Consider the following 14188-nt stretch of genomic DNA (forward strand, 5'->3'; position numbering starts at 1 on the left):
TCTCACTCCCCGGAAAATTGGGACTCTCCTCTTCCTATCTGATAGTTCTGACACTGATGGAAGTGGAAATGAAGACGAATTCTACGGCTTTGATCAGTTAGTGACCGAAAAGAATAACCAGGATATCGATAATAGTGCAGAAAACCCTGACAATCCTCAACCTTCTACCTCTGGTGTGGGCACTCGTGACTCACGGTCGGGTGTTCCTCATCGCAAGAGAAAACTAATATTTTCGCATGGCCAGGCCTCTGACTTCAGTAATGATGATGATAGTGACGTGGACTGTGATTTTATTGCGCTCGACGATCATTCGAGTAGTGATAGTGAGGAATCATATTCACCAGTGAAGCGTCGGTATGTTCGCCGCCGCATGCGCTCGGGTAGTGTACCCTATGCTGTGCCCAGGGGACAGAGTACATCCCGGAGTACATCCCGTGGCCCAACACCAGGTTTAGGTAGTGATAGTGAGGATGATGTGGCTACACTTGGCATGGATAGACCACAGGCATCAGTGGATGGTGTTAGTGGTGATGGTAGTGGCACCGCCATGCGTGACTCTCCAGGCCACGCTGGGACCCACGCTGCTGACTCGTCAGTTCAAGGACAAAGCGGAGCGCCAGCCACCAGCCCACCACAACCACAACCACCCGCATAACCAGCCTATGATGTCCAGTATCCACCAGCAAACCGTATGTGGGATTGGCAGCAAAATCCCAATTTTGTTCCCAAGCCTCACCACTTTGATGGCTCTCAAAGTGGAATTCTACCTACTTGTCCCCTTGGAACCACGGCCAATGAACTGGAATTCTTTGAATTATTCTTTGACCAGCCATTGATGGAAATTATTGTCAGGGAAAGTAATAAGTATTTTGAGTACACCATGGCAAATACGATCTTATCACCACAGTCAAGACTACACAGGTGGAAAGAGACGACTGTTGCAGAAATGTATTTGCTTTTTGCAACAATAATGCTTATGCCTCACGTCTATAAGCATAATATAAAAGCATACTGGTCCACAGATCGGCTAATTTCTACCCCGGTCTTCAGTGAAATCATACCAGTGAACAGGTTTATCTTACTCTTACGTATGTTGCACTTCTCTGACAAAACCAGGCCTGACAGAAGTGACAGGTTATACAAGATTAGAAATGTTTTCATGTATCTCAAACAAAAGTTCAGCATATACTTTTATCCATTCAAGAATCTTGTAATTGACGAGTCTTTGATTTTGTTCAAAGGTAGACTGTCATTCAAGCAGTATATACCGAGCAAGAGGAAACGCTTTGGTATAAAACTGTTTGTACTCTGTGATTGTGACAGTGGCCTGGTGTTGGATATTGTTGTATACACGGGTAGTAAAACATTGAAAGATACCAAGATGTTATTGGGTATCTCAGGTGACGTAGTGAGAAACATGATGGCACCTTATCTTGGTAAGGGGCATACATTATATACCGATAACTGGTACACAAGCCCATTACTCAGTGATTTCATGCGAGTGAACAAGACAGATGTGTGTGGCACAGTGCGTTCTAATCGTAAACATATGCCCAGGCTCAACGCAGGTGCTCGTGGTGATGATGTGCAGGTGTTTACTGCCAATGACATCATGGCATTACGGTGGCATGACAAACGAGATGTCACATTGTTGACAACCATTCACCGTAATGAAATGCAAGACAGTGGCAAAGTTGATCGAGTGACTAATGAACGTATTCGAAAACCAGTGACAGTGATTGATTATACACAACGCATGCGCTTGGTTGACAAATGTGACATGCAGATTGGTTTTGTTGACTGTGTTCGTAATAGTTACAAGTGGTACATAAAAATTTTCTTCCATCTCATGGACATTTCAATGCTCAATGCATATAATATGTACCAAATAAAGACTGGCAACAGACCACCGTATGGTGAATTTTGTTTGTCTGTTGTCAGACAACTCATAATGAAGTACCAGGTAACAACACCTGCAATACAACATGGTCCTCGAATTCATCACAATATACCCAAGCGTTTGAGAAGAGAAGGTGATCATTTCATAATACAGCTTCCTTCAACTCAAAAGAAATTTGCTCAGAAGAGATGCATTGTCTGTGCACAAACAAAACGACGGCAACAAAGACGCAGAGACACTCGGTTTATGTGTGAGGAATGTAAGGTGCCTCTGTGCATGGTGCCTTGTTTCAAGGAGTTCCACAAGCTCCAGCAGTTCTAAAACCATGTCCAGTGATTGTAAATATGTAAATATATGATAGAACATTAGTATTATACAAGATTTGTGCATGTTTATTGTAATAAACAACAGTGGTAAACAATAATATGATAACTTTAGTGCGGTTATTGTGTTCAATACAGTGAGTTTATATATATACATTATATACAGTATTGGTCTCTCAGGCCCCAAATGTTAGTAGGAATAGAAAAAAATTGGAAAAGAAAAGAAAAAAACAATAAAAACCGCAAAATAATGTAATGCGCGTATGTGGAATTCGTCGATGTTGCCGCCACCACATCATTTTTGACAAACTTCTTGGCACTGTATCTCGGTAAATACTGATCAGAATTTTTTTTTGTCTTATTACCTTCACAAAAATATGCTCTTTAATTCTGTAAGAAAAAATAATTTTTTTTTTTTTTCAAAATTTCTTGGACACTGGAGCACTACTTCAGATTTTGGCCTTGGACCCTGAAGGGGTTAAAATATCTGTAGTCTTAATGTTGAGTGAGAGGTGAGTAAATAAGATTAAATAAATAAACGAGAAAGAGAACGAGTGTAGAAGGTTCACGAGTTATGTAAACAAACGTTGTTGTTGTTGTCATTACCAGCCCGGACATGAATGGTTTTTGTTCACTCTGTGAACAAAAACGAAAAAGCTGACCAGAAAAACATCTCATATTTCTTAATTTATATGTTTATATGTTATGTAGCATGTTTATTTATTTATTTAGTAATTTAAGCATACATACAGAGGTACAAAAAATACAGGTAAGAGCAGCATGCCAAAGCCACTTATATGCATAGCATTACGGGCTGGCTTAAAATTAACTTAAGATTAACTAAGCAATGATGAAATCAGTGATAAAACATTATTGTAAACAGATTACTATAAAGCACAAATGAGTATTACAAAGACAGGTCATATGGTTGCATGCATTGCTGTACATTCAGTCGAATGGAGTATTCTGTTAGGTAGTGTATTTAAAAAAATAACAAAGTTAGATTGGGTCCTAGGTTTAACATTTGTGTGATATAATTGTGAGTAACATATAGGATATACAATTTATAAGGTTCAGTTATTCAGTATTTATTTGGTTTTGAGTGAGTAAGTGATCTTTGAGAAGAGACTTGAATCTATAAACAGGTAGTGTTTCTTTTATATTTACAGGTAATGAATTCCAGATTTTAGGGCCTTTTATGTGCATTGAGTTTTTGCATAGCGTGAGATGGACACGAGGAACATCAAAGAGTGATCTGTGCCTTGTGTTATGGTCATGTGTTCTGTTGAGGTTGGCAAGGAGATGTTTGAGGGGAGGGTTAATATCAGAGTTAAGTGTTCTATGTATGTAATAGGTGCAGTAATAAGTATGGATGTTTTGTATGGTGAGTAGGTTGAGTGTTTTGAATATTGGTGGAGTGTGCTGCCTGTAGTGAGAATTTGTTATCATTCTAACTGCAGCCTTTTGTTGGGTAATTAGTGGTCTGAGATGGTTTATTGTTGTTGAGCCCCATGCACAAATTCCATAGGTGAGATAGGGGTAAATAAGAGAGTGATAAAGGGCCAGGAGGGCTGACTGTGGAACATAGTACCGTATCTTCGATAGTATGCCTACAGTCTTGGAAATTTTCTTAGAAATTTGTAGTATATGTGTATGAAATTTGAGTCTATTATCAAGGTGGATTCCTAAGTATTTTCCCTCTGTTAGCTTTGTGATAGGTGATCTGTTTATCGTTATGTTAAGAGGTACATCTGTAGCTCTGTTACCAAACTGAATGAAGTAGGTTTTGTCAATGTTTAGTGTAAGTTTGTTAGTCCTCATCCAGGTAGATATTTTCTGTAATTCGGTGTTTACAGTATTGGCTAGCGTGACTGGGCTCGGGTGAGAGAAGACGTATGTAGTGTCATCTGCAAAAAAAGATCATAGATGGATTAAGCAAAATGTCTATATTAATGTTTTATACACATTTAATGCATCTCAGTGATTATTATTGTGTTATCATTATTAATATTGCATCTTCAAGACCAATTACACTCTTAATGAGTGGCTCTGAGACAGACAAGCAGATAGAAAGACACAAGTAGACAGACAGACACACAGGTAAAGACAGACATACAGGTAGACAGAAATACAGACACACAGGTAGACAGAAAGACAGACACACAGGTAGACAGAAAGACAGACACACAGGTAGACACACACAGGTAGACAAAGACACACAAGTAGACAGAAAGACAGACACACAGGTAGACAGAAAGACACACAGGTAGACAGAAAGACAGACACACAGGTAGACAGAAAGACAGACACACAGGTAGACAGACACAGAGATACAGACACAGATATACAGGCAGACACATACAGACAGGTTTATGTGCAACAGTGAAAAGAAATAGAGAGTTTGAGAGTAAGATCCTTTCTTGCCACAATCTCCAGTGCAAGATTCAGACTTCATCTTAGGGGCCATGGTGAAATTTACTGTCCAGTTAGTACAGTTAATACAGTATGATGCTGCTGATAGGGCAGGGTTACTCGAACTGATGCTGCCTGCATGACGCATAGCTGCTGCGAGTATAGTCAAATATTGTACAGCGGTGTGCATCAGCCGGCCCAGCCCAGCTGCCAGATGAACGGTTGTAAGTCGAGTGGACGCATGTCGAGCAGGTCGTAAGTCGGATGGCAGGTGTAATAATAATAATACGTATAATAATACAATAATATACGTAATATAAATTATAATACACCTACCATCCGACTTACGACCTGCTCGAGTTAGGACCACTCGACTTAAGACCGTGTTTTTTATGCCAAATTTCTGGGAAATAAACAACTATTTGTGTTGTACACAGTGTTTATCCTAAACCTTACAGTATAAAATACAGTATTAACAGCATAAAAAGTAAAGTAAAGCATGAAATACCAAAATAAAACAATAAAATAAAGTCATTACAAAAATGTTTTGTTGATATTCAGTAGTAAAGTTCGACTTACGACCATTTCGACTTACGACCGGTTTCTCGGAACCGAACTCGGTCATAAGTCGGATGGTAGGTGTAATACGTACATAATACTACTACTACTAATAATAATACATACGTATAATAATAATAATAATAATAATATGTATAATAATATAACAATACGTAATACTATAATAATAATTATATAATAATATGTACGTACTATGTATAATAAGTTAGTCGGAGAATGCCACCACGAGATGGCAGTGTGTATCACGACAAAGCCAGTTCATGTGTGATTACGGAGCTTACCTCGCAGTTAAAGGAACTCTTGTGTTTTCCTTACATTTTGTGCAGTTATTTTGCCACATTTCTTTCTTCTAACCATGGGTCCTAAGAAAGCAAGTCAACATTAGAGTGCCGAGAAGAAAAAGAGGATGATTATCATGGATTTAAAGCAGGAAATCACTGATAAACACAGACCAGGTGCAAGGGTTAAGGACCTGGCCAGGCAGTACCAGCATAGCACCTCTATGATATGTACAATACTAAAGCACAAGGAGTCTATAAAGGCAATATTGCCAGCCAGAATAGTGAAGTAACATAAAAATAAAAATTATAGCAGTTAAGTTCAGTGACAAAGTGTATCATTAAGAGTGTAGCAATTAAGTGTACATAACATTAAGAGTGTATCACCCAGAGAAATTTTCAAGTGGTGCGCTGGAGCTATTTAACCCTTTCAGGGTTGGTGCCGTACTAGTATGGCTTGCGTGCCAGGGTTGATGCCGTACTAGTACGCATAAATTCTAGCGGCTTCAAATTAAGCGGGGAACAGCTGGTAGGCCTAGATGTGGGAGAACGGGTGTGCGTGGTCAATGCGCGTGGTAGAAAAAAATTTTGGGACCCAGTGGCATATTGTGGGAACGCCATTTTAGTAAACCTTGTTCACCATACCTCGCGGTAAGAAGCTCCTCACTCCTCGGTGAACTGGGACACTTTTGTTCCCCAGCGACAGTTCTAATACAGATGGAAGTGCCAGTGAAGACAAGTTTCAAGGTTTTGATAAGGTTGTGACCGAAACTAATGACCATAATGCCGGTAATAGTGAGGAAAACCCAGACGACCCTCAGCCTTCCACCTCTGCTGCTGGGCCGTCCTGTTCACGTTCAGTTGCACCAGAATCAAAGAGGAAACTCCTATTTTCCCAAATCCCAGACTCAGATATGAGCATTTGTGATGACAGTGATAGTGATAGTGAACATGAACTACAAGCTTTTGAAAATAGTTCCAGTAGTGATAGTGAAGTGGAATATTCTCCAGCGAAGCGTCAGTATATACAACGATATATGCGCTCTGGTAATGTGCCATATGCTATTCCAAGGGGAAGGAGTACATCTCGGAGTACATCCCGTGGCTGTACAACAGGAACAGACAGTGAAAATGAAGATGATACTCTTGCAACTGGGATGGAAAATGTACATGGCGGTGGTAGTGGTTGTGCCGGCCGTGAGGCACCAGCAGTGGGCCATGCTGCCACCCATACCACTGCCTCAGCTGATCTACAACAAAGGCCACCATCCTCCACCCACCCACCACACCAGCCTCCACAACCACAACCACCTGTCAATATCCAGTACCCACCAGCATACCGCACCTGGGATTGGCAGGAAGCTGCCAATTTTGTTCCCAATCCTCATCACTTTGATGAAAGTCAAAGTGGAATACGGCCATCTTGTACACTTGGGAGCAATGCCACTGAACTAGAATGTTTTGAGTTCTTCTTTGATGAACCCCTGTTGGAAATTATTGTCAGGGAAAGCAACAGATACTACGAGTACACTATGGCAAACACAATATTTTCACCAAACTCACGTCTACACCAGTGGAAGGAGACAACTGTGGCTGAGATGTATCTTTTCTTTGTAACAATAATGCTTATGCCACATGTGTATAAGCACAGTGTGAAATCATACCGGTCGACAGACCGCCTGATTGCAACCCCAGGTTTCAGTGATATAGTAGGAGTGAATCAATTTGTGCTACTATTACGTATGCTTCACTTCTCAGACAAAACCAGGCCTGACAGAAACGACAGGTTATATAAGATTAGGAATGTGTTCATGTATCTGAAACAGAAATTTGTACATGTATTTTTATCCCTTCAGGAAGCTTGTTATTGATGAGTCTTTCATTCTGTTCAAAGGAAGACTGTCATTCAAGCAATACATACCAAGCAAAAGGAAACGCTTTAGTATAAAGTTGTTTGTGCTTTGTGATTATTACAGTGGTCTTGTATTGGATATAATTGTGTACACTGGAAGTAATATATTGCGAGATACCAGGAAGTTACTGGGTATCTCCAGTGATGTGGTTAGAACAATGATGGAACCATATCTTGGTAAGGGACATACATTATATACTGATAACTGGTACACAAGCCCCTTACTCAATGATTTCTTGCGAGTGAACACGACAGATGTGTGTGGCACAGTGCGTGCAAATCGTAAACATATGCCCAGGTTCGACGCTGGCACTCGTAGAGGCGAGGTGCAGGCGTTTGCTGCCAATGACATCATGACATTTCGGTGGCATGACAAACGAGATGTCACACTGTTGTCATCAGTTCACCCTAATGAAATGGCAGCATAGAGAAAGCAATGAACCCATTCTAAAACTTGCAGATGTGATGGACTACACCCTCAATATGCATTCAGTGGACAAATGTGACATGCAGATTGGGTTTGCTGATTGTGTTTGCAAGAGTTATAAGCGGTACATAAAACCCTTTTTTCATATTCATGCTCAATGCTTATAATATATATAAGATGAGGACCAGAAACAAACCACTATATGGCAAATTTTGTTTGTCTGTCATCAGACACACAATAATAAAGTACCAAGGAACAGCACCTGCAATAGAAAACCGCCCACGTAATTATCAACAACTACCTTCTTGTCTGAAGCATGGTGATCACTTCGTAACAAAACTACCTACTACTGCTTTCAAGAAAAAGGCTCAGAAGAGGTGTTACTTCTGTGCACATACAAAAAAATGCCCACAACAATGCAGACACACTCGTTTTATGTGTGAGGAGTGTAAAACACCACTGTGCATGACACCATGTTTCAAAGACTTCCACAGGCTGCAGAACTTCTAAAAACATGTCCTGTGACTGTATATGTGTATATAAAATATAGAAAAATAGTAATAAACAACATTTTGTATTGTTCGTTTGTGTAAGTATGTTTTGTAAACAAAATAGTGACAACAGTGTTTATGTAGTTATTGTGTAGTATAGAAAAAGAAATAACTTACAAAATAGTGCTCATATTGGTCTCACAGACCATAAAAGTTACTTGGAAAAAAAAAAATAAAAAAATGATAGAAAACAGTACCTAAAAAATAAAAACTAATACCGGGTGACCGGCAGTCGGCGATGTTACCGTACGCCGGTTATTTTTTGTCAACTTCATGCCTCCATATCTCTAAGTATTGATGGTAAAATTTTTTTTTGTTCAGCCTATAAAATTCAGAAAAAAAAACTATCTTTTCATAAGAAAAAATATATTTTTTTTTTAATTTTTACAGACACTGAGAACAGGTTTGGGAGAGGGCCTGCCGACCCTGAAAGGGTTAATGACGCTTGCATAACTCACTTCCGAAACATTCTGAAAGGGAGGAAGAAACAAACCTCCTTGGACAGTTTTTTATTGAAATGCCCTGCAGATGAAAGTGTGAAAAGCATGGAGAAAAGTAAAAAATCAGTGAATAGTCAAGTAACATAAAAATAAAAATTGTAGCAGGTAAGTGACAAAGTGTATAATTAAGATTGTAGCAATTAAGCGATTACGTGATAGAAAAAGGCCAACACGAAATGAACTCCTGACAGCATACATCGCTGTGCCCAGCATCTCTTCTCCATCTCCAAGGTAAATGCTGTAGCACTACATAATTTATTTACATTATTATTATTATTATTGTTGTTTTCCTTATGCTAACATCCAACTCCAACCTGCCACACCAAGATCACCTAAAGTGTTTATTGTTATCCACAATGTCAATAAGTACAGTGGACCCCCGGTTAACGATATTTTTTCACTCCATAAGTATGTTCAGGTGCCAGTACTGACCGAATTTATTCCCATAAGGAATATTGTGAAGTAGATTAGTCCATTTCAGACCCCCAAACATACACGTACAAACGCACTTACATAAATACAGTGGACCCCCGCATACCGCACACATCGCATACCATACAATCTGCATACCGCTCGCTTTTCTCGCAAAAATTTTGCCTCGCATACCGCCCAAAAACCCGCTCACCGCTCTTCGTCCGAGATGCATCCAATGTGCGGCCTGAGCCATGCTCACATGTTCCGCCGGTGGCATTGTTTACCAGCCAGCCTCCGCGGTAACATCCAAGCATACAATCGGAACATTTCGTATTATTACAGTGTTTTTGGTGATTTTTTCTGGAAAATAAGTGACCATGGGCCCCAAGAAAGCTTCTAGTGCCAACCCTACAGCAATAAGGGTGAGAATTACTATAGAGATGAAGAAAAAGATCATTGATAAGTATGAAAGTGGAGTGCGTGTCTCCGAGCTGGCCAGGTTGTATAATAAACCCCAATCAACCATCGCTACTATTGGTGGTACAGCTGCTGCTGCTGCTGCTGTACCACCATCAGCTGCTGCTGCACTGTCAGCTGCTGCTGCACTGTCAGCTGCTGCTGCTGTTGTACCACCGTCAGCTGCTGCTGCAGCATCGTCTGCTGCTGCTGTAGCATCGTCTGCTGCTGCTGTAGCATCGTCTGTTGCTGCCGTACCACCGTCAGCTGCTGCTGCTGCTGTAGCACCGTTGTTGGTGTGGCTTATTGAGAATACCAAGAAACAATTAACCCCAGAGGATTTGCCACCCAGGATAACCCAAAAAAGTCAGTGTCATCGAAGACTGTCTAACTTATTTCCATTGGGGTCCTTAATCTTGTCTCCCAGGATGCAACCCACACCAGTCGACTAACACCCAGGTGAACAGGGAAAAATGCCTGGAACTAGTGCTCATATTGGTGAATTTAAAGCCAGCAAAGGTTGGTTTGAGAGATTTAAGAATCGTAGTGGCATACACAGTGTGATAAGGCCTGTTCTGGAAGAAAATGCCAAACAGGACCTACAGTACTCAGGAGGAAAAGGCACTCCCAGGACACAGTGTCTCATCAGTCATTGCTGCATCTTCAATAAAGGTAAGTGTCATTTATTCTTCATTTAGTAGAGTAGTACATGCACAATATATATTGTGCATGTACTACTCTACTATTGTGCATGTATCCTTCTCTTTGTGTGTAGGAAAATGTATATTTCATGTGGTAAAATTTTTTTTTTCATACTTTTGGGTGTCTTGCACGGATTAATTTGATTTCCATTATTTCTTATGGGGAAAATTCATTCGCATACCGAACATTTCGCATAACAATCAGCCCTCTTGCACGGATTAAAGTCGCTATGTGGGGGTCCACTGTACACTTACATAATTGGTCGCATTCGGAGGTAATCGTTATGCGGGAGTCCACTGTACTTGGATCCTAAATTCCTGTTGTCAGATCAAGTTGCAAACCCTCGTCGACTTCCAAATGATCTGATATTGGCTGAGTGGATTGGCCAAGGGACTCCACCATCATATATCTACTCTCGTGCAGCGCTTAACAGGAGTTACAAAATAGCTTTGTACAAACCACTTCACCGTAGATGCTACAAGTGTCAGCGCTGGGGTCACATTGCTTTTAAATGCTTTAGTAAGTCACACTGGTGTGCAGTGTGTGCCAAGGCCCATCCTTCTCACCAGTGCTATATGATATGATCAAGAAACACCAGACCGCTGCATTACAATGTATCAATTGTAAGACTCCAGGAGTCACAGCTGCTCATGTTGACTGCAGACAGAAAGCTGCGGACATCGCCAGCCGCAGGGCTCCCGCCTCACCCATCACCCCCCATGATGAGGCAGTAGGCCTACCAGATACTTCATGTCTGAATACTGACCCATGCCTGAACTCAGACAATATGGTTGAGCGAGTCACTCTGGGAGTACATCAATAGAGCACAATCACGTCTGCTATCAACACTAGTAATATTGCTGGTGTTGACACCATCTGTCTGGCTGAGTCAGCTGTCAGTCAGCCACCTGGCTCAGCTGATCGGGACTTCATACCTCCAGATGACGCTAGTCTTGCTGGGGTGGTACACAACATGCAGCTGCGCATAACAGTACTGGAGAAGCAACAATGGTGTTTGAAACAAGAACTTAGCACCATGAGGAAAAACTTACAGAGGTTGCAAATGAGTACATCAACCCACAGATTGTCAGCCATTATGAAAATGAGTGTGGTGATGTTGAACAAACTGATGATTGCAGTGGTGTTAATAATTACAAAAACGATGAATCTGATAGTGGTGTTTACAATCACAGTGAAGATGATAAGGGCAGTGAAGACCATCATGATAGTCAACCTGATGAGTGTAATGTATTGATAGATACTGAGTGTGGAGATGACCCGGTTGTTGATAATGGTGTATGTATCACTGGTCATAATGATGAGGGAAGTGATACATGTGATGATAGTGATGAGTGTAATAAAAGCGGAGAGGTGAGTGCGAGGGATAGTGTCACCTTCCATACATTCACAGACAAAGAGTGCAGTGACCTCTGTATGCAAAGACTCCCAAGAGGTCTCACAAATGGAAGTGCACTTAGGAGACTCATGGATAAGGATAATACTGATGATATTGATATTGATTATGTCTGTTATTTAGTAAGTTTTTTCATTTTGCTGAGAAACTGAATACTATCCCTGGACTTTTATAATGGAACCAAACTCGTATAAACTATCCATTTTAAGTTGGAATATTGCGTCACTTAGAAAAAGATTTTCTGACCTGCATCATAAACCACTGAATCCATTGATATTGTGTGTCTACAAGAGTGCACAGTCCCTGAAAAATCCCAACCCCCTAAATTGCCATCGTTTGTTGCATATAACCTCAAATCTACTAATTCTTGTGTTTTTTTTTTTTTCAACAAGTCGGCCGTCTCCCACCAAGGCAGGGTGACCCAAAAAAGAAAGAAAATCCCCAAAAAGAAAATACTTTCATCATCATTCAACACTTTCACCACACTCGCACATTATCACTGTTTCTGCAGAGGTGCTCAGAATACAACAGTTTAGAAGCATACACATATAAAGATACACAACATATCCCTCCAAACTGCCAATATCCCAAAGCCCTCCATTAAAGTGCAGGCATTGTACTTCCCATTTCCAGGACTCAAGTCCGACTATATGAAAATAACCGGTTTCCCTGAATCCCTTCACTAAATATTACCCTGCTCACACTCCAACAGATCGTCAGGTCCCAAGTACCATTCGTCTCCATTCACTCCTATCTAACACGCTCACGCACGCTTGCTGGAAGTCCAAGCCTCTTGCCCACAAAACCTCCTTTACCCCCTCTCTCCAACCCTTTCGAGGACGACCCCTACCCCGCCTTCCTTCCCCTATAGATTTATATGCTTTCCATGTCATTCTACTTTGATCCATTCTCTCTAAATGGCCAAACCACCTCAACAACCCCTCTTCTGCCCTCTGACTAATACTTTTATTAACTCCACACCTTTTCCTAATTTCCACACTCTGAATTTTCTGCATAATATTTACACCACACATTGCCCTTAAACAGGACATCTCCACTGCCTCCAACCATCTCCTCGCTGCTGCATTTACCACCCAAGCTTCACACCCATATAAGAGTGTTGGTACTACTATACTTTCATACATTCCCTTCTTTGCCTCCATAGATAACGTTTTTTGACTCCACATATACCTCAACGCACCACTCACCTTTTTTCCCTCATCAATTCTATGATTAACCTCATCCTTCATAAATCCATCTGCCGACACGTCAACTCCCAAGTATCTGAAAACATTCACTTCTTCCATACTCCTCCTCCCCAATATGATATCCAATTTTTCTTTATCTAAATCATTTGATACCCTCATCACCTTACTCTTTTCTATGTTCACTTTCAACTTTCTACCTTTACACACATTCCCAAACTCATCCACTAACCTTTGCAATTTTTCTTTTGAATCTCCCATAAGCACAGTATCATCAGCAAAAAGTAACTGTGTCAATTCCCATTTTGAATTTGATTCCCCAAAATTTAATCCCACCCCTCTCCCGAACACCCTAGCATTTACTTCCTTTACAACCCCATCTATAAATATATTAAACAACCATGGTGACATTACACATCCCTGTCTAAGACCTACTTTTACCGGGAAGTAGTCTCCCTCTCTTCTACACACCCTAACCTGAGCCTCACTATCCTCATAAAAACTCTTTACAGCATTTAATAACTTACCACCTATTCCATATACTTGCAACATCTGCCACATTGCTCCTCTATCCACTCTATCATATGCCTTTTCTAAATCCATAAATGCAATAAAAACTTCCCTACCTTTATCTAAATACTGTTCACATATATGCTTCAATGTAAACACTTGATCTACACATCCCCTACCCACTCTAAAACCTCCTTGCTCATCCGCAATCCTACATTCTGTCTTACCTCTAATTCTTTCAATTATAACCCTACCGTACACTTTTCCTGGTATACTCAGTAAACTTATTCCTCTATAATTTTTAGTCTCTTTTGTCCCCTTTCCCTTTATATAAAGGGACTATACATGCTCTCCGCCAATCCCTAGGTACCTTCCCCTCTTTCATACATTTATTAAACAAAAGTACCAACCACTCCAACACTATATTCCCCCCTGCTTTTAACATTTCTGTCATGATCCCATCAGTTCCAGCTGCTTTACCCCCTTTCATTTTACGTAATGCCTCAAGTACCTCCACCACACTTACATTCTGCTCTTCTTCACTCCTAAAAGATGGTATACCTCCTTGACCAGTGCATGAAATTACTGCCTCTGTTTCTTCATTA

The sequence above is a fragment of the Cherax quadricarinatus genome, chromosome 87, assembly GCF_038502225.1.
Source record: "Cherax quadricarinatus isolate ZL_2023a chromosome 87, ASM3850222v1, whole genome shotgun sequence".
Lineage (NCBI taxonomy): Eukaryota > Metazoa > Arthropoda > Malacostraca > Decapoda > Parastacidae > Cherax > Cherax quadricarinatus.